Genomic DNA, 18,444 nt, shown 5'->3' with positions numbered 1-18,444 from the left:
TTGCAGTCTTTGGTTTTATTGTCAAATGAAAAAAAAAAAGCCAGAAATTAAGCCATTCTTCCCTCTTAATATTTATGTTTAGTATTATGAATAAACATTCTTGTACAGGAGTGCAAAAACTAAAAGACCTTATACCCTGGATGTGTAATTAGTGAGATATGAAAAAGCAAGTCGCGTTTGTCTACATAAAACATATAATCTATACTATTAAAAATATTCAAATCATAGATCTGACTGCTGCAAGTGAGAATATTTTGTTTGGCAGTGGACCTAGAGGTTCTAAATTTATGTATTCTATTTTTATTTCCTTCTTGGATTGGATTAGTTACTAGGCAACTGAAGAATTCTGTTTTAGTGGTTAATAGCTATACTGTATTTCATTGAATTGGTTGGTATATAAAGCCAAAGTGTTCAACGAGAAAGGCAACACAAATGTCAGTAACGTAGTGGCCAATTGTTTCTGTTTTCCATGACCAGCTCTCCCCACTTATATTTTATCAGCACACAGACCCTGTTCAGTTCAATGTTTTACTTTACCTATTGGTTATATGTATCATGAAAAGGCAAGGGCAAGTCTAAGAAACAATTCTGTACTGAAAAGACAATTTTGTTAATTTTGATGTCTTATGCATGCTAGTCATAGATTTAAATTGCATCAGGTAAAGTATGCAGTCCTGTATGTTTTACTGGAAGATGGACTCTTCTCTGTGGCTAGGGGACAGGATTAGGAACAATAATCTCAAACTGCAACAGAAGAAATTTAGGTTGAAGATCAGGAAAAACGTTCTGACTATGATGGTGGTTAAGCATTGGAACAGGCTACCTAGAGAAGTTGTAGAATATCCATCCCTGGAAATTTTCAAGAGAAGGTTGAACAGACCCTTGGCTGGGATGGTTTAGTTGGGGATGATGTTGCCCTGAGCAAGGGGCTGAACTAGACAAACTTGAGGTCCCTTCCAGTTCTACTTTCCAACGATTCTAAGCACTTTGAGAACAAAAAAAGTCACAAATACAATCAGAAATTACTATCATTGGCAGCATATCTACACTAAAAACGGAACTTGTAGATGAGGCAGAATCCCTCTGACTGGTCTGAGTCTAATGCCATGTCTCTAAGCAATTCTTAAAGCTGAGGAAAAGCATTCTGTCTATAGGACCATACAGTATACTGTTTACTGTAGTCTAAGACCTAAATAAAATTGTGCGCTAACTGATGTAAGTTTAGAAGGCTATTTGCCACGTCAGTCTTCAATAAAAAGTATTTGACAAAGCACTTTTCAATTATAAGACAGAGAAAAGAGATGACTTCATGACTGAAGCTGTGGGCTTGATAATAATTGGCAGCACAGCTTCAGATTATATCACAATCAGCCCTCCTTCCAATGTAAGTACATTGAGCCACATTCACTCCTGGGATCAGAGGGTGGGAGTCCATTCATTTCAATGGAGTTGCACCTTCTTGCAACCTATATGAATTAAGTGCATTGACATCAATGAAGTGTATTCTGAAATGGTCTTTCAGATAAAAACATCTTAACAACTTCAGGCCAGAATATTTTGTGCAAATCATTAAATATATCTTGGCAATTTTTGGAAGAGTTTTTCCTAATATCATTTTTGCTGCCCTTCAGGACCAAGATTTTTATATTCCTCCTAATTCAGGAAAGCACTTCAAGCATGTGCTAATATACTCCATTCTAAACTAGGAGCAAGGATTTTTGGGTGACATTTTGTATTCGACCAATTAACTTTCTTGCATATTTCCTGGACCATTATAACTACAGCAACACTCCAATCCTACAAAACTAGAAAGACATTTAAAATGTTTAAGTATGTTACATTGAACAGAGACATTTCCTAAATCTGGGTCTATAAGTTTATAAAGAACCCTGGGGTCGTCTGGGATGAAAGGCATATATATACCTTAAAATAATAATAGTGTAAACCTACATGCTCCATTGAATCATAGAAACACAAGGTGGAGGTATTCAACAGGTATTCTAGTCCACTCCCAAAAACGGATAAGTCAACAAGCTGAAGCTCAGGTTTGAACTATTTCAGAACTAAGGAAAACGGACATAGTTCTAGGGCAGTAATTCTCAACCAGAGGGTTGTGGCACCCTTGAGATCCTTTCAGGGGTACCATGGGGTATCATGCAATGTTAGCACTGTTAGAGGCACAAACATAATATCAGAAGAGATTTCAAATAGGAATCTACAGCATTAAAAACATTCTGACCTGTTGCAACCTGAGTTCTTTGCACAAGAAAAATTGCTTTATTACTTTTTTCTGTAGTGAAAAATGTGTGAAAACTGAGCTCAGACAAGGTTCCTTGGGTGAATTTGGTATATTTTATTAGACCAACCCAAATAGTTGGAGAATAGTTATTAAGCAAGCTTTTGGGTTCAAAAACCCTTCGTCAGGCTAAGGAAGTTTCAGCAGTTGGTGTGTGTTCTTCCTGGATGGAATGAAAAGTAAAGAAGCCAGGGGCTAGGCTGGGGAGTCAGTTGCCAGGCTGAGCTTGCATTTTTCTGAGGGGTTCCTTGAGTCTAAAAAGAATGAGAACCACTTTTCTGCAGTAAAGATGCTATGATTAGGTAATACTGTACCTACTATCCTTCTATTATAGAGAGGGGTTTCTGATCATCTCATTTGTGCTAGTGTAGTACAGGAAGAGAGATGAAGTTTCAGACCCAACCAGGATCCAGGACATTTGGGGTTTTATTGGTCGCAGCTAATTAAGCTCCACTAGGAATCCAATACAACTCCCACAGCATTGTTGTAATCAGTGCTTTCTGGAAGCATATAATGTAGGTTGCTCCACTGAACGATTTTAAGGTACAAAGTGTGGCAGCAGCCTTCTTCTGTGGTGAAGAAGGCAGGTCCACAGTAGTGAGGTTTGCATCCACAAGGAAAGGTCCCAACTTCTAGTGAGGCTCAAATGAAAAAGTGTTTTCCTTGCCACAGGAATAGTACACACAGTCAACAACAGTTAGAAATCTAAGACCATCCCCCAGATGCAAACAGCAAGTAACTATTTTAGGGCTATCTAAAGGTGCAGTACACCTTTAGTTTGAAGCTTTTCCTTTTTATTTCTACCTGCTAGTGTATTGCTATTTCAGATGAAGATTCAGTGTCTGCTTATGCAGCATAATCAGTAATAAATATTGATTGACTGATTAGCTGAGCTGAGGCTGATTAGCTGCACAAGTCACATGGATGGAAAATACGTGGTATTTGAAAATCATTTAGGCGAATTTAAAACACTGACCTCTAACTCTGGTAAATATGACTTGAAGATAAGTTTCCCACTGAAAAACGCTTGTTCCTGGGTTTTGAAAATACAGTATCGTGCAAGCAAACATCTCAATATTACAGGGTCCAGTCCTAGTTCTGGTTTGTTAATGTGGGGGGTTCGTGTCTATGCTTATTTCATCAGAACATACTAAGTTGTATGACAGCAGTGTAATTCTATTTAAAGCAAAAAATGTTGGTGAAGAGGCATCTGAATCAGACTATAATTTTCTCTTCAGTAATAGCTAAGGCAAGAAAAATATAAAAAAGAATCACCATTTCATTTGCTTAGGGGGATGGTGACACATTGCAAAGAGATAGCTGTTTCTAGGCTCAACTATGTATCTTGAAACATGCCAAGAACCCAAATTACTGCTTTGTAAACTGACTGACCTGTGGTGAGGCAGGATGATCTACCATACCTCCTATAGCAAGTTGCTAAGACTTTTGGGAGAGAGTATTTTTTTTATTGGGCTTGAAATGGTAAGGTCATTAGCAATATTGGTTTTAAACCAGTAAAGTAGCATAGTCAGTTAACTTCAGTAGGATACCTCATGCATGAGTTTTAAATGCTTTTCTGGATCAGATGCACAGACTGGTCAATGCGTGGTGGGTTCAAGTCCTTTGCAAATAGTGCTTTGCAGAAGTATTAAAGAAACGAAACTCAAAACCTGAACCTTGCAGTCAAATTCTAAAGGAAATTATTCTAATAGAAATAACTTACCAACTATGAACAACACTAGTTCTTCAATTTATTTTCCAGTGTGGTTCAAGAAAGCACTTTTATGGTATGGTCAGGAGAGGTGCTGAACACCAACAACTCCCATTGATTTCAATACTCAGTACATCCTTATATCAGACTTTCAACAAGTTTAATTCAGTGCTTAACATTTTCAACTAAAACGACTGTTCAACCGTCTCCAAATTTTGCCCCCCAAACCTGCATCAATAGGTTACCACCAGCAAAACCAAGTTAGGATGAGCAAGGAACCAAAAATGCTTTACATTTTTTTCCCTCAAGTAAATAGCCCCTTTATTCACATGAATTTGCTCATAGATTTGAATGCATCTGCTCACGTGAATAAGTATTGCAGAATCTGGTCCTGAAACAGAAACATAATTCCTTTTATTTTGTAACATCTGAGGAATTTAAAGGGCTTAAGAAAAGAAAAATTTGGTCAAACCCATGAAAAAGCACAGTTACTAGAAGATGACATCTTGCTTCTGAATTGAGACAAACCACTGTCTTGTAGGCCTGTGCAAAGTGGCTAATTTGCTTCGGATTCAGATTCGGCCCATTTGGGGGACAGTGATTCCATTCGGTGATTCAAATGACTATCCCAAATCAATTCAGCTGAACCTGATTCAGAGATTTGGCTGCTGCCAAATCCCTGAATCACGCAGGGCCATCCCCCCGCCTACTCTCCCAGCCCCGGCAATGGCTGCCCTGCCCGCTTTGAAAAAAAAACAACCCAGCCTCACTGGGTGCTGTTGGGTGGGGGGCGATCCCTGCTGCCCCACACCATGTGGGGACTCTGCACAAGCCCCCCAACTCCCACCCCTGCTGCTCCAGCCCCCCCTGGCTGCCCTGCCTGCTCTAGCTCTGGCCCTTTAAGGAAAAAAAAAAACCTAAACCCCTTGACTTGCCAGTTCCTGCCCAGCGAGGGGTGATCCCTGCTGCCCTCCACTGCCATGTGAGGGGCTCTTCCACAAGCCCTCCAAAACCCAAAGGCTGCTACAGGAACCAGTAAGTCCCTGGGTTTTTTTTCTTTTCTTTTTTTTTTTTTTTTAAAGGGTCAGAGCTGGGATGGGTAGGGCAGCCATGGGGAGGAGTGGGGGGGATTGTGGCAGCGGGGATCGCCCCCTGCCCAGCAGTACCTGGGGCTGAGTTGGGGCTTTTTTTTAAAGCACCGGGAGCTGGGGTGGGTGGGGTAGCCATAGGGGGGCTGGGGGGAGTGAGCAGGGTCTGGGGTCTGGCAGGGGCCCCCATAAGGCCTCCCCCACCCCCTACTTACCAACTCTGAGTCTGGCTGCAGCTCCCTGCTGCAGCAGGTGGGGTCTGTCTGAATCATCAAAGCTCTCCAAATCTTTTCCAAAGATTCAGAGAGCTTTGAATTGATTCGGACCTTATTATTGGTCCCCTGATTTGATTTGGAGGTTCGGCCACCAAATCAGGCCGAATGTCCTCCAAAAAGAATCAGCACCCAAAAATTCACACAGCCCTACTGTCTTTATGTGCCTGGCACAAGTAAATTAAAGGTGAAGGCTTTATCAGTGCCTGTGCTTTGCTGAAGGAGACAACTGAAAAGCAGGAATTTAAAGATTTCTGGGATACGAAGAGTCACAAGAGATCAACATTGTATTATTTAATTATCCAACTAGAGGGAGAAATTAAGCTTTTGACTTGGGAGTTGCAAATTAGATTTATTCTCTTTAAAGGAGAAACAGTTTTAAAATGTTAGTATTAAAAGGTTATATAAGTAACATATACATGTGTATATGTTTTTATATATTATACATATATAAATATATTTTTGTATTTAATATATTTAAAGTATAACATTTTAATTTTCATTATAAAATATTTTATATAGATAAAATAAGTGCGTGTGTGTATGTGTATTAATATGTAACACGTCCATTAAAGAGCCTATATATTACAATTACTGGACTAGATCTACCATTGATGTAAATCAGCATAAATCCAATGAAGTCAGTGGTGTGATTCTGATTTTTTTCCCATCAGAGAATCTAGCTTAATGACTCAGTTTTCATAGTGGATGCACCCTTTAAACTTAACTGCAGTTTTTTATATTTCAAAACACACACACATGCTGTACATCTTGGCTGTGTTTTATTTATAGATTATTAATGCTTTTAAAATTGGCCTGTACTGTGAATTTGTAGCTTGGGTTCAAGTTTTCCTACCAGTTTGATACATTACATATGACTAGTGCACTCTGATGTTAGCTATGCCTTTGCTCCTCTTAAAATCAGTGACTTACTAAAACACATATTCACTGAAGCTTCCAGATTCAATAACTTCTCATGAGGTTGCTGTATTAAATTATCTGATGGAGATAAAGTGCTAAACTTCTAAGTAAAAATTATAATGTAGATTCTCTGCTTGGGTAAAATTGGTGTAGCTGCACTGACTGAGGGAAGCTATACCGATTTGTACTGGCTGAGGATCAGGCCCTATATCTTTAATATAATTAATACAGTAACGATTAAGATTTACACAAAGCAATTTTCCAGCATAGGAGTCGATAAGCTTATTCAACATCCCATGCAGTACTTTCAGTCAGCTACACTAATTGTTTGGAAACCTACAAAAATTATTCAGATTTTCATTTTGTGAAAGGGATAGATCTACACTCTACCCTATGCAGAGGAATGTGTTGTAACCTACAGAAGATCTCCTTATGGTATCAATTGTTGAACAAGTAACAATTCTAGAGAAGTCGCTGGTTGGCCTGCTATCATGTTTCTGTATCAGCACTTTCCAGAGGGGAGGGATTGTTCTCTCATCCAGGTAGGAGCACTTGACTTGCACATAAAGTCCCCTGGGGGTTTAAAAAAACCCCCAAAAACCATTTTTTGAAACCGTATAACTATCTACACACACATGCACACCAAACTGTCTAGTGCATAACCTAATACATTTAAAACTGGAGTGCAGAATAAGATGGCAACTCTGAAGGAACAATGTCTCCTTTTTCTGAAAGGAGGGAGCCCATGTGATTGTATAAAAGACTGACCATTTTTCATTCATGCTCTTTTGCAGTCTATTTGAATGGTTGGATATATAACTCCTCTCCTCCAAACTAACTGAAAACCAACTAAAATCATCTAGCACAAGAGCTGATAATTAACGTGTGTACCTACTGCTCCAGATTTATTTTCTATTTGACAGAATCATGTCGTTTTATTTGAAGTACTGAACTCTGAATGCAGTATTAACCAAAAAAACCCTAGCATTATTTTACCTTTACTATTCAGTGACTGCACTGATGGAGAGGACAGCATGTTTCCGAAATTATCAGATTTCTGTTTTCCTTACTTTTATTAATGTTTAACTAACATTGATATTCATCCACATGAAAGGACAAACCTACCACTTGTAAGCAATCATGTAGAAGGTGTTCATCATTTTACTCCCTTAGTTCCCCTTACATCAACACACAATTCCAAAACACTGAAAAGATACTTTAGTTTAATGAGAATCCCAAGGCTGCACACACAAAGGACCTGAACATCTCTCCAGAGCAACAAACATGACTCTCCTTCTATATATATACACATTCAGAAACCTTGACATGTCCCATTCTGAACATTTATTTGGGGACATTTTCTACTGTTTGTTGCTTTGTTTCACTTTCTTACAGAGCTGGAATTGTTTAGTTCCAAGCATCCTTTGGGTCCAAAAGGTGTCAAGGGTAAATAGATGTTTGACTGTTAGCATGATGTTTGAGAGTTCTGTGAGAGAGCCTTTTGCTCGAAGTTAACAACAATGTACAATAGAAAATTATCACACTGAAAAGCTGCAGAAAACACACTGAAAGAAATCAGGGCTCTCTACCCTTGCACTCAAAAACTGCAAAATATTTACTAGTCATAGGCAAGTCTGGTTTAACTGAAAGAAAAAAATATAAAATGACATATATTGCTGCTTAAAGTCGTGCATTATAATCCTTTGTAAAACTGTCTTTCATCAATATACTTCACGCATGTACTTCTGAACCAGATCCTCAGCTGATGTAAACAGGAGTATCTCCATTGACTTAAATCAATCAAACTGCTTTGGTTTACAGCAGAGCTGAGAGCCCCTATCTCCATTCTCAAAAAATTTCATGGGTTAGACAAAGAAGGATCAAATGGAAATCCAAATTGCAGTTGTTCTGAGATAGACATCAACTTGAAAGAAAAAATATTTAAAATTTAAGTTGGAATTATAAAAAGTATTCCATAGCTCACAAAGCTTCAGCAAGGATGACATCTGTCTGCATTGTTTTGTTTACCTAGGCATTCTGGCCACACTTTCTCAAGGACTGGTTAACAAGTCCCAGTTCCTTATTTATATACAGGGAGTAAAGCATAGACTACTTTGTTCCCAGTTCACTCTGAGTTGGCAAAGCTTGTTAGGTATGTGTGATGACAACAGGTTTTATAGCTCTAAAATGTAAAGCATTCTACATAAGCCAAATCAGCAACAACAACAAAACCCCAGCAAAACTCTCAGCAGCTGAAATAATTTGCAAGCAAAGAGTAGACTTCTTGTGCAATTTAAGAAAATTCTGACAGTGGATTGGAGGAACAGTACTGAAACATTTCTCAATGCAGAGAGAGAAAAAACATTTCAGTAAAATTATCTATAGAAACACACTAGCAGATTTTTACCACTGAAGGAGAATTTATTCCATACTATTTCTGTACCAGCACTTGCTGCTGAATGATCATCTATGTTTTGTATTAAACATTTGAACTTCTATACGCCTCTAAGCAAAACAGTATGTGCAAATTTAGAAAGAACCTTGAAAATGCTGTTTTTTTGTACAGAAATGATTTTATTCAGAGCTGCCATCTGGGAGTGTGTTTTTGTAACAGCTGACATCATGCTGAGTAAACATTTATCATCTCTGCCATTTCAGGTACGTAATTGCCCCTGCCACTCAGACTGGGGTCGCAGGCTATATGGACAGAAGGAGCTCGTCCAAAAGGCTTCCCTTCAAAATCACACACAACAGATCTGCCAGTCAAGGGGCTGCTCTTTATGTCCTGTTCATGGTCCTATCATCCATGAGCAATGGCAGACAATGAATTCCTGACCTTCTGAGCCTTCCTCCCTCTTGGAAAGGTGGAAAGATTACTTATGTCTATAAACATAACTAATCTAGCTGTGCATCAGCAAATAATACAGATATCAAATAATCTTCTCTGCACACACAGACAGGAGGAAGTCAGAGAAAAGTAACTATTATATTAATTTTATATCTGAGGAAACTGAAGTATGATGAAATTAAGTGACTTGCCCAAGGTTACATGGCATGCCAGTGATGAAGCCTGTGGTAGAACTAGGTCTCCTAACTGCCAGCCTTGTGCTTCAGTCACTATGCAAAGATGGGGAGAAATCCTCACGTCAAATGAGCAACAACCTTGTTTTAAAAATGAACTTATGAATCAAAGAGAGAAATCACTATTGCTGTCCTCACATGCTCTTCCCTTCATATATTGAGCTGGAGAGCTTGGTGGCAATGGATCAGGCATGTCACTTTAGCACCTCAAAGACCTCCATGAGAATCGTTTCAAGGAGTGGAAGAAAGAGAGATAAAGTGGATGTTAGACACAGCAGCAATTGTCGGTCTATTTAGTGAACCCATACACAAAAATCAAATTTCTGGAAAAAAATATCTTTTTTCTGTTTGAGCAAGTGACTGAATACACACTATTATGGATAGAACTTGTTAGATAAAATGTATAAACACATATGGTTTACTGCATTATTTTTATACAAAGAACCAACTTGGGCCAGTGTATTATAACTCCAGTGAATTCTTTGGGGAGACAGCACAATCAATTTAGCCAGAATATAGTTCTGTCAATAGTATATGAAGTTTATATGAGGCATGTATATCACACAACACATTCTCTGTAGAATCTGCTTTACAGATGGTGTACTGGTGCTACAGTAGATAGTAGTTTTGTGTAATAACAGTTTGGGAATTACATAGGCTCTTGTAAACAGGGGGCATAAATGAGATAAAGCATACATGAAGTGCTGCCACCATTTACATGTGATGTATTAATGCTGTTCTAACACAGAACATACAGGTTCTTATAAACCCATAACTATTCTTCTAAAGAAACTGTCTTAGATAAGGCTACTGCTCATATTAAGCTCTCTAATCCACTAAAGCCTGATTATGTAACAACAGACCTCACACAATATCCAAAGTATATAGCTACTATTCAGAAATCCTCAAGCCTAATTTATTCCTGGTGCAAGAACAATGAAGTTATACTAGTGGTTTTAATGTATTTCATAATGTTAATAGGTCTGATCCCTGAAAATGAGAGTTTCTATTGAATTCTGTGGCCTCTGGATCAGAAGTCCCATAAGAATTACCAACAATAAAGGCAACTTTCCATGTCCCTGGCTGCCCAGTATTAATTTATTCTATTTTTAAATAGACTTGCTAAATGGAAAGAAGCACCTATCTTAGAAACTGCACACCTTTGCCACCTAAGTGAATAAGTAGTGAAAGACTGGTGACTCCCAACAGGAATACTCTTGGCTACGAAAATACCCCTGAAGCCGAGTTTTCGTTCCGTTTTTAGAGACTAAATTCAGTTGTTATATATGTCGGCTCAAGCAAGACCACCTCTTTATCAAACACCTGGCCAGCTTTAGGATCAAACCAAAAAAATAAAAGAACAGAACTCCTGACACAAGAGCCTCATCCTCTGGGAAGAAATAAAAAGAAAAGATCAAGTGTCCCAATTAAAAAAGGGAAATATAATTTTAGTTTAGTTTTCACAAACAAGGAACAGTATCCTATGGTCCCACAAAATAAATTAGTTATAGGGATGTGAGAATACTTGTGTGTCTTTTTCTAATTGAAAAATAAAAGAATATTGCTAAGTGTTTTCAAATTCTGCAATCTGTTGACATTTGCTTCCAGTCAACAGGTCAGTGGCAGCAACAATGGCTGAAGAAGAAAAGTTACCTTTTTTTCCTTAAAGTATCATCTCACCTGTAGAGTTACAGTTCTTGCCAAAGCTGTGCTCCTGCTATCATTAGAGTAAAATATGCTTTAGAGAGGTTAAAGCTGAAACCAGCAAAGTGGTAACAACTCTTTCACCTTTCTTGATTTTAGTATGTTTGAAATGTGACATATCTGCTCTCTCGTTGTGGATTAAATGGTGCATCATTAGTCCTGTTTACACAGCCAGAGAGTTAGCTGAAAGTTGCCTGGTTGAACTACAGAAATATATCTTGCTTGAATGACACAAACTTCATTAGACCGAGCTGTCACTGTTCCCTCCTGATTGGTGAGGCAGCTGAGCCAAATTGATGGAATGTAATCTGCCTGCAATGCTTCCACAGTGTTCAGAGGAGACAGTTATATTTCATCTTGAATAAATCCAGAATAATTGCTATTGGCTTTCATTTTGTTTTTCAATAGATTCCTTTTGTCCTGTTACACTAACCTTTTTGCTAATTACACTAGACTCACTCACTGCTGAGTTAAATACACTAATTTGCTTCACACAGCCAGAGCAAAAGGAGAAAAATAGAAAATGGAATTGAAAAACGAAAGTACGAGTGTATAGGAATTTAGAGTATTCTTAACACCAAGCCTCTGTGCTTCAGTTATCTCAAGTCGACTCCATACAGATAATAAAGTAATTTATCATTCCAGAACCTGCAATGATTCAATATCTGATGTAAAGCAGATGATTACTTTCATTGATTCTGATGAAATATCTGAGCAGAGCTCCAGCCTGTTTTGGCTATGGGGCTTGCACAATTTTTGATTGTTTAATAAATAAACCATTGATTACAAAATGGAGCCTGATACATCCTGACAGAGTGGATTTGCAGTTCTACCTCTCTCTGGCTCATACAGTTAATGTTTTAATACTGTGAGACTATTGACTGAGGTGTAACTCACAGATGACATACAGAAAGCTATCATGCAAGTTAAGCTACAATATATGTTTTTGAAAACGCATATAATTACTGTACCCTGTACAGTTGAAAGTATTATAAATAAAGATAAGCTATTTTCACTCCTGGAAACAGGAATAACTGAAATACCTCACTGTATTAGCTAGTGTTTATTCTGATGTGGAATATTAAATGGGTTCTGCTGGCAGTCAGGTGCATCACTGTACCATCCTGGCATAAGGGACAAGGGACTGGGTCTTCAATAGACAGAGGTTTCAGGTTATGGGCTGAGCAACCAGAAAGGAAGAATCCACAGGCAGCCCACATCCTGCAGAAAAGGCTAAACCTGAAATTACACAGTATCACTCTTAATAAAACTATAACCCAGGAAGACAGGAGGTGAGTTTGGATTCTACAACCACTGTAGATTGTGTCTTTGGGAGCAGGCTGTGAAAAACATCCATTCACTCCTATTTTCAGGGTCAAAAGAAAAAGAATTCCTTGTAAGATGCAAGTTAGGCCTTGTCTACATGTCAAAGTTCAGCCACCATGGCTATATTACCTATGGGCATAAAAAAATTGCACCACGCAGCCAATCTAGCTTGGCTGGCAACACCATGGGTGGGGTCCTTGGTTTACTGGCAGAAGGCTGCTGTCAGCAAGACTTATGTCACTCAGGGGAGGCAGTGTTTATCTGGCAGTATTAAACTCCTCTTGCAGCAAAACTGCAGCTATACCAGAGGGCCTGGTTGCTGTCGCACTGCTGCCATAATTAAAAGGCTAATAGCCCTGTTGTGTAGACCATGGGTGTTTAATTCATTTGGCCCTACAGGCCAGACAACCCATCTTCAAGTGGTAGGGTAGTAGCTTGGCCATGCATCTCCAGAACCCAGAGGGCGAATGCTATTATGGCAACAAGCCCCACAGGCCTCATTTTAACCATTTGCAGGAAACAGGCTATCAACACAGGAGAGATTTGGGTATTTTTAGAATGTGAGACTCTCTTAGGCTATGAAGGGATGCAATTAAACTTGCATATGCATGCAGCCACTTCCTAGGAAAAGCGTTAGTACATTTTATCCCGCATATGTCAAAGGGACTTGAAGCAAGACAGTGGACTTGTATGTTTGTAGGATTCTGGGACAAAAGACTTTCTTCTAAGACAACTGCAAATGTCTGTTTACAGCCCTAGTGAGTTATTCTTTAAATAAGTAGTCTTTTTCTTTTCTTTCTTTTTTTATTCTTCCAGAAAAACAGCTAGATTCAGAACTCTGCTACCATCTACAGCAGTGCTCCTCCCATCTGATAGTCAAATGCCTTTTGATGTCACATAGAAAGTGTTTAAAAGTTATGTGGTGGATCAGATAGATCCTTCTAATGCAACCCATGCAAAGTATTTCATAGCAATTCTTTATAGAACCTGAAGTTTGGCAGTACTAATCTCTGGGGAAGTCCACTGAATGGAACATATCTGAGAAATTACATAATATTGCTACCATTCTGATTTCCCTGTTCCCATTTTATCTAAGGACATTCAGGATTTTGTAACAAGCTGAAATATTCCAAAGTTTGGCTTAGCCTCAAGATGGCATACCTAGGCAACAACAATTCCCTGCAACAAAGGTGTTTCACAAGGGATAGGCGGAAGTGGGTAGGAGAAGAAACTGTTGTCCTAGGTTTGGATGCAATTCCCTCTCCTCCATGTGACTGGGGAGAAAAATGCAAGAAACATGTCTGATTTTACATTAGAGGTATTTTACCCTTATAGGTATTTGAAATAGCTCATTTAAATTCAAAAGAAACATGGGCTGTCACTGGAAACAATGCCTATACTTATAGAATCTAAATGCAATTAGTGATGCCCTTGGATTTTTGAGAGACACTACTGTGCAGCATTACCTTGAGTTCATCTGGCTTCCCAGATGGGATAAAATATGAAAATAAATAATGGCTGGTATGCAATACCATGTAAAGCCAGGCCCAATCCAGCCTTCCATTATACTTGGTATTGTACATGTTCCATGCATTTAATAGCTTTAAATAATTTAGGAGAAATAATGCAGATTTAAGATTGACAATAATAGTTTCCAAAGGCAAACAGTCACACCTCCTAATTTTAAGTGAGAGAGAAGTGAGAGGAGATATATAAAGATGTAAATCCTAGATTGAAGAAAAAAAATTCTCATTGCTACTCCAGAAGGAAATCAGGATGACATTGCATATAACAAATAATAATTAGCATGTAGCACCTATGAGCACTTGCCATCTATCAGGTGCTATCCAATCCTAGAGCAACTGTAATCCATGCATAGAAACTTCAATTTGAAAAAAAAGGGAAATTCAGTGTTCTCTTTTGCAGCTATATGTCAGGTTTCACTTTTGACAGGCTGTAATAGAAAATGTTTTTTCTGAATCTTTCCATTTTCCTGCTGGATGGGTCCTGTAACCGGTTTCTTCTCCTCCTCTCTCTTCCTTGCACAGCTACCACTCTTTTAAGTGAATCTGATGGGTCTGAGAGCCAGACATGTATGGTGCCAATTACCATTTTCACTGTATTCCATCTGCTTTTCCCTTGTCTTCATGCCTGAAAAGTTTTCCTGCTTCTCAGGTAATCTTATGAGAATGCCTATTTACATGAGGACATGTGACACAGATGCATAGCTTGACCATATTACTTGATTAACATTTGCCACTATAGGAAGTAAAATGTTCACTACAATGCAGGAAAGACCTTACCAGGGGACTTAGGAAGCCTGAATGAAACTGAAAGTTGAAACTGAGCAACATTGCTTGTTACTGCTGGCTTACAGTCCCCTCACAAGGGTTTTCCTCCCAGATTAGAAAAATAATGTAATAAAAGGGAAGTAATAGGTAGTGAAGTTAACCCCTCCCCCCCACAAAAACAACAAAGACATCCCAACCCAACAATCAAAACTTGACAGAACAGCTGACCATACAGTGAAAGGAAAAAGAACATCCATGCTGTCTCTTGTGGGCTTACTCAAACAAAGAACCTTGATGGCTTATATATTTAGAATCAGATATGTGATCAAATACTTTCTTCCACAGGACTAAAAAGAGGCTGAGAAAAAGTTATCCAAATATACAAGAACTGAGGCCGGGGCCAGGATAACGCCTAACCTTAGGGTTAACTGAATTATTTAATGTCCTGCAAGTAACTTGTTCCAATTCCTTCGTTTATTACCACACAGAAGCAGGACAGGATACAGAGGAAATGTCCAAGTGACAAATGAAAGAATGCCTAGGCTACAAATCAGGACACTCAGGAGCTTTTCCTCAAGCTTCAAGCAACGAGAAAGAGAGAGGGCATGTGGATCAATGGACAGATTCAGAGGTCTACTCCTAGCTTTGCTACTGACCTGGCTTTATGATTTTGGACAAGTCAGTTTTCCACTCTTAGTCTGGTTCCCCTCCTAGAGCAATGAGGACCTTATTATTTCTGGGGCTGCTTGGTGTTTCTACTATACAAGTAATAAACAGGGATCCAGGTTTTTTATTTCCCACAGTAAAATGCGGCTTTTCCCCTTTAAACGAGAAAAACACGGATTTCTGCCTCTGAAGTGGGTTTCCCCTTTTGCAAACAGCTCCCTGCAGACTGGCAGAGTTCCAGCCTGTGACAGCTACTTGCAGAAGGGCAGGAAATCCTAAGCCCTGTCTGGAGGGGGCAGGGCCTGAGAATCTGAGTCTGCCAGGGCTGGTTCAGACTCACTTTCCCTCCTGTGGGGTAAGTACAGCTTTTGAGGGCTGAGCCCCGGGGGCGGGGGGCAGCTGGGGACCCCCTCCAGAAGGGCTGGTGGGGGGGCTCCGTGTGTCGGGTGAAGGTCATGCTGCCAGGGGGGCCGAGACCAGCAGGGACAGCTGGCAGGGTGATGGTGGGGGCAGGGCAGAAGTCTGAGGGTGGCAATCACCTTGTCCTACTCTGCAGTCCAAGGCCGGAGCAGGTGTAGGTTGCCTCATCCTGCTGTGGCTCATCCCATTTGGGCTGGGGACACCACCCAGCTGGGGCGGCAGTGGCAGCAGCTCAATGTGGGATGGAAGGAGGGAGAGAGCACACACTGTACCCCTGCCCACCAGGCCAGGTGCCCTCAGGGCAGGGTTGGAGGCTGGGGGTACTGCCCAGTCGGACCCATGTCGAGGGCCACAGTACTAGGGGCAAGCATTGTCCATCTGCTGTGCCAGTGGCCACTGCCCCCCTGCTTGCTGCACCATATCCCGCCAGCCTGTGGCTGCTGGCAGCTCTGTTGGGAGGCAGTGGCTAGGGGTGCACTGCATAGTGGGGCACAGTGAGGGAAGAGAAGACTGGTATGGCTAGCCTGTGTGCTGTCATGCCCAACCCAGGGCCTTGTCAGCCTTGCTGGCCCCAGGGGGGTCCCGGTCTCAAGAACCACTTGGGGAGTGGGGGGAAGTGTTGGAGGTGGCAGCAGGATCTATATGTGTGTGTGACGGGCTGGGGGTGGCAACAGGGGGAGGTGTGTGTATAAGAAAGATGGTGAGAGGGTGGAACTCCAGGTCCTGAATGAGGGGCACTGGCAGGGCTGTGGGGACTGTGAGTTGGAAATGAGGGGCAATGGCAGGGGCGGGGCACTGGCATACAAGTGCTACTCAGTGCCACAAAGCAGCTGTGGGAAGAGCTGCAGCTGGATCCACATCCTGGTGAGCTAGGGGGGTAGGGAAAGCTCTGATTTTCTATGAAAAAAACCCCAAAAAATCAAGCACCAAAAGATATAGGCATTTAGAATGTATTTCATTATAGTGATTGAGGCACTGATAGGCTTCCAAATTGCTTAAAAATTGTAAATATATCAATAAAACATTGTATTCATCTGATACCTATATATGTAAAGGCCTTTAAGCCTCATTTTAATTGCAAAAAACCCCACATTTTTAAAATCAGAGAATTTGGGGTTTTTAAACAGAGAAAACCAGGATCCCTGGTAATAAATAATTCCTCATGTCATCTATTGGGAAGCAAAACTGAAATAGGGCTAGTAACCCTCAAATTAAGAGGTATGGCTAAGTAAGAGAGAACCCAGATGCCATGGCTCTGGATACCAGTTGCTTCAAATAAACTGATTTTATTTCTATCCAGCAAACAAGATGTAGTATCCCTACATGAGTACACTGTGGGCACCTCTCTACTGCAGAGGTACACCATCTCCTCACTAGATTGTTAAGGAGAGTGCCACCCCCTCTCTCTCATGTTATACAAAGTTAGCATACACATTCTGGCCTGCCTCATGCAAACTCCTGCATCAAACAATCTACCCATTCACAAGACTTTCAGCAGTAACTCACTAAAAGATAATTATATCTGTTACAAGATTGGGGGAAACATACTCTAGGTTAAGATTATATATAACATTGTATCTTGGTGTGCCCACTCAATTTCTGCTGGTCCCATGGCTAAGGAGGGAGAAAGAGATCCTTGTTACAGGCTTGGTTTCCATTTTTCCCAAGTTTTTCACTAGAAAGGTGGCAGATCTCACCCTCTTTGCTGCAGGAACAGCATATGTTCTCTCCTCAAAAGTTCCATCTGACGTTTATAGGGCCATTCCCCTGGCGCACACTGACTAAGACCTTGTAGCTGTGCCACCATGTGTGTTCTCATCAGGTTGGCAATCTACTGACAGTCTTGTCCAGCCAACATAACCAGAATCTTATGTTACAGACTTTTTTCCCCAAAAGGCTAGGTTGACCAAGCCACTTATAATTAGGACCACCCATCCCCATGCAAAGTTTGATTTTACTGAAAACTGAGGCACTGAACAGTGGAAGGGGAGCCAAGCGCACTGCAGGACTGAGCTCTGCAAAAGCAACTGCAGATTGAAACAGGACCCCCCCAGACTACAACCCATAAGAAATAGGAAGCATCTCTCAGTCAAGGGGGCTGCAATAACTTCTGGGTCCCTCTGAGCCTATCTATGTTAGCTCACTCTCATGCAAATGGAGTTTCTGTCATCCAGCCAAGTGAACCACATGGGAACCCTGACCTTGTTGGAAGATTATTAGATAGAAACATAAACTGAGGTGTCACTAACACAGCCAGCCATCTTAAAAGCAACAATATCTGTTCACTTGAATCTGCAGGGGGGGGTCAAAACAGTGTGTAAAGTGGTGTCTCATGCAGATGACATCTAAATAATCATCATCATCATCGCTTGAACATAAGTGCAGCCAGAGTGGTTTTACAAATGGAGGAACTCATCGCAAAAAAAATGCCAAGTTCAAATATAATAGTGTAGCCAGTATTATGCAGAAAGTTTCTTTTGGCCTTCACACCTACATATTAGAGAAAACCAAGATATGACTTGACTAGGTGGTTAACTGCTCTGACAAAAATAATATAAGAGTGAACTTTGGTGGGAAAATACCCAACTTACCAAAGACAATCAAATAAAGCCACTTGAAAGCTGAGAAGCAGAGAGCTCTTTCTGATGCTCTAAGAAAGAGAAAATGT

The 18,444-nt window shown here is 40.3% G+C and overlaps 2 long non-coding RNA genes across 2 annotated transcripts in view; one reads left to right on the top strand and one right to left on the bottom strand.

The window, feature by feature from the left end:
- LOC109285847 (uncharacterized) overlaps positions 1–18,444 on the bottom strand; it is a 99,503-nt gene that overhangs the window by 24,775 nt on the left and 56,284 nt on the right. The window contains exon 5 of the long non-coding RNA XR_009462582.1: positions 18,368–18,426. This is a non-coding gene — a long non-coding RNA (uncharacterized LOC109285847). The remainder of the gene's footprint in view (positions 1–18,367; positions 18,427–18,444) is intronic.
- LOC109285846 (uncharacterized) overlaps positions 1–18,444 on the top strand; it is a 146,098-nt gene that overhangs the window by 106,600 nt on the left and 21,054 nt on the right. The gene's annotated exons all lie outside the window — the stretch shown is intronic.

The sequence above is a fragment of the Alligator mississippiensis genome, chromosome 5, assembly GCF_030867095.1.
Source record: "Alligator mississippiensis isolate rAllMis1 chromosome 5, rAllMis1, whole genome shotgun sequence".
Lineage (NCBI taxonomy): Eukaryota > Metazoa > Chordata > Crocodylia > Alligatoridae > Alligator > Alligator mississippiensis.
This window is presented reverse-complemented; position numbering and strand designations above follow the sequence as displayed.